Below are 3,729 nucleotides of genomic sequence, written 5' to 3' on the forward strand. Positions count from 1 at the left end.
TGCCCGACAATTGCTGGGCCCACTAATGTATACACTCACACTTACTTGCACCAGAGATGTGTTAGTAAAACCAGGGCAGTCAGAGAAATACCCATGTGAACACAAGGAAAATATATAAACTCCACATGGCTTAAACTCCACATGGATTAAGACTGTGAAGTGCTAAGGCAACAATGTTAGCCATCTCAAGAACACAATAGTTTTAAAGAAGAGAACAGTGTATAATTTTAAGCTGAAAGAAGAACAAATATATTTTTCTGGTCTACCCTTAGGATCAAAAAATCTGGGCAGTGTAAAATGTTGCCAGTCAGAAACATAGTGTCATGTAAAAATCCTTGCCCCTTATTTTAAGCTTACCTCTCTTTTTGAAGTGTTTCGATGCTATGTCTGACAACACCTGGAGTATCATGATGTTAATCTATTGTAGACATTCCCATCACTCATTTAAACCTTACAGCCTTATAAACACTGCAAGCACATCCTGGAGACCCACTCTGGTATATCTTGTTTATCCGGCTAACCTATGCAGTCCACACATAAAAAAGGAAAAACTGGCAATACGATATTCATAAAAGTGAAGCATAGCCCAATGCATATTTAATTTTGCAAGCTAAGTTGCCTTTACAAGATTCATTTAGTTAAATCGATAAAAAATGTTCTTACATTTTTTCCCCTGCCAAGATGGAAACCCATTCATCATCTAAAACATAATGTGCTGAGAAGACAGGCCAAACCCTATGCCATTAAGCCACTAGGTGAAAAGTTAAGTAGCTGTCAGTCCATTCCTGATCAGTACATTTACATTATTAATATTGATTTATCTTGGTTAAAATGAGATCCTTTTATATTCTGAATGTGCCTTTTTTAGCCTGCCAGCACAACTTAGCTAATGCTAGCAACTTATTTAAAATGTGTGGCAAATAGTCTGACAGGCAGATCACAACACCAATTACTGAAGCACCCTGCACATTTAACCTGAAATCCTACCTACGGTATTACAGTCTTGTTGTGACTGCTGGAGAAAACTGTAACTCATTTTGCACATAATATATTGTATGATCACTATGTGCACGGAACATTCGATGTTGCGAAAGATTAGTAGCACATGCCATGGGGATCAGAGTGCAGCAGGACCGCAAGAAGATTGTCCAATTTTTAAAGTAAGCCCTGTAGATGAAAGGATCAATCCCACTGTTCAGCAGATTCAAGACCGTTGTCACCTCATTGATCAAATTAATAACTTTCATCCACCCCTGACATTTGGGAGTACAGATGTACAAGAGATAACAGAGAATCTGGAGGAGCTGACTAGGTAGCCAACACAAAAGGAAAGACGTTAGGACGGCAAACAATCGTTTCATTGTCTTGCCCCTAAAGACTTTCCTGCTACGAATCCAGCTGCTCTTTTTCAAGTTTCTGATTATAGCAATGTAGCATGTCAAAATGAGAGTCATTGCCAAGACAATCTGAACTAAGCTTAAACCAGCTGATGATTCAATCAAGGACAGAAATGTTATAGCTGGGGAGAAAGATGTACCACAATAAAACTGTTTTTCCCCATGTTGGTGAAATAGTGTGTGATCCAGTCCAGTGATAGAAGAATAAATGACAAGCCCCCATGCCACTCCAGCCATCAGGACTCTCTTCCCAAGGCTATTAAAACTAACATACTGCAGAGGATGGACAATGGCGAAATAACGGTCCACACTAATGAGGCAGGTGAAAAAGGTACTTCCACTTAATCCAATGTTGGCAGTCAGGAACATCGTTTTGCACATGATTTCTCCCAAGTACCAGTTGTAATTATTCTTCAAATAGTAACCCCAAGCGGGCACAGAAATCAAATACAGCAGGTCTGTTATGGCAAGGTTAGTAGAGAAATAATGAGCTGAGGAGACTTTAGGCAGGCTCTTGAAAAAGAGCACCAGTTCAAGCATGTTACCCAGGCAGCCAAGGACCACAAGAAGGTAGAAGAGAGAAGGCAAGATCTCCATGGCAAATGCGTAATGCTGAAGCTGGGAACTGTTATCAATTAAAGGGAAATGGGGGTGATGACAAAGAATGGTTTGTGCCTCACTCGAGTTAAGTGACATTATATTTCTGCAAAAAAAAACATAAATCAAATTCAAATATTTTCCAAATAACATACAGTATATGGCTTCATCTTCTTTTCTTCAGTGCTATTACGTATAAGGACTATTTCACACAAAGTTTCCAAAGGTAATTCTAAAGGATTTCTCACAAAAACAAACTAAAAGTAATTGACTTTTTACAGTACTTGTGATGTGGTCTTCCAGCAGGCTAATCTGGATTAAGATGGAGAGGAAGAATTACAGTGTGTTTATGCGTTATCCTTAGACAAAATGCTTGTTATTTTCTATTAATTTTTTAAATTGAAAAGTAGCATTTCATGTGCAGTCAGACAGAGTTGATATGTAATATGAATTAATATAACATATGCAAAATAACAACTTTTATTTCATATCACTTCTTAATTGACTTTAGAGCACTTCCCAGATACTTTTTTAACATACTATTGAGCAAAGACAGAATAGGTGAATTATTCAGGGCTGAACATGGGCAATGATGCAAGAACCTAGTGACATGTAGTCCAAAACATCAGGCACTGGGCCACACTTCATCTCCATCTTATTATTTCTGACTCTCTCTCTCAAGATAGACAAATAGATATGAAAAGTGCTACATTAAACTGATGACAGGTTATGTATATGAAAGAAATGAAAGGAGCTATGATAGTTAAGTAAAGAGACAGAAAGATAGGAAATGTGCTATATTTAAAAGATAACAGGTTCTCTCTTTGAAAGTCATGAAAGGAGCTATGACTGATAAAGAGATTGAGAGATAGATATATAGGAAAGGTGATATATTAGACAGGCAGGCAGGCAGGCAGGCAGGCAGGCAGGCAGGCAGGCAGACAGACAGACAGACAGACAGACAGACAGACAGACAGACAGACAGACAGACAGACAGATAGATAGATAGATAGATAGATAGATAGATAGATAGATAGATAGATAGATAGATAGATAGATAGATAGATAGATAGATAGATAGATAAACCTTCTCCCTTTCTAGACTTATAAAGCAAATAAACTCACAAACAGCCTTACCTTTACATCAAAGTAAGAGTCTGCAAATAAGAAGTCTGAAATCTGGGTGAAGCTCTTTATTAGACTAATTATAATACCTTTTCTCTAGAGATTAGATCATTACTTAATGCACGTAGCCTCAACTTCTCAGTAGCCATTATTAAAAAAATAACCCTTTGAGTTGTGTAGCAGCAAAATTAATCCCACCTATTAAACCTACAGGGTAACATACTGTCAGAGACGACCTAGGGGTAATAAGGCACACCAGAGCTGATTCTTGGGACTCTGGGGGTCTTAGGCAAAAAACTCAATGGGGCCCTCCAACTCACTCTCCCCCAGTCCTGACATGATCAAATTTATTAACATTATTTTAGTACAAAGTCTAAAATAATAAAGCCAACAGTGAGAATGTATAATAAACACAACTGTGTGATGTTGTACTGGTCAATCACGGTTAATGGGGAGCTAAGCTGAAAGGTGAAGCTCTCAATTTACCGGTCAATTCTGTCCTCACCTATGGTCATTAGCTGTGGGTGGTGACTGAAACAACTAGATTACAGAAGCAAGTGGTAAAAATGAGCTTCCTTTGCAGGGTGTCTGGGCTCAGCCTTAGAGACAG

This window comes from Erpetoichthys calabaricus, chromosome 6, assembly GCF_900747795.2.
Source record: "Erpetoichthys calabaricus chromosome 6, fErpCal1.3, whole genome shotgun sequence".
Taxonomy (NCBI): Eukaryota; Metazoa; Chordata; class Cladistia; order Polypteriformes; family Polypteridae; genus Erpetoichthys; species Erpetoichthys calabaricus.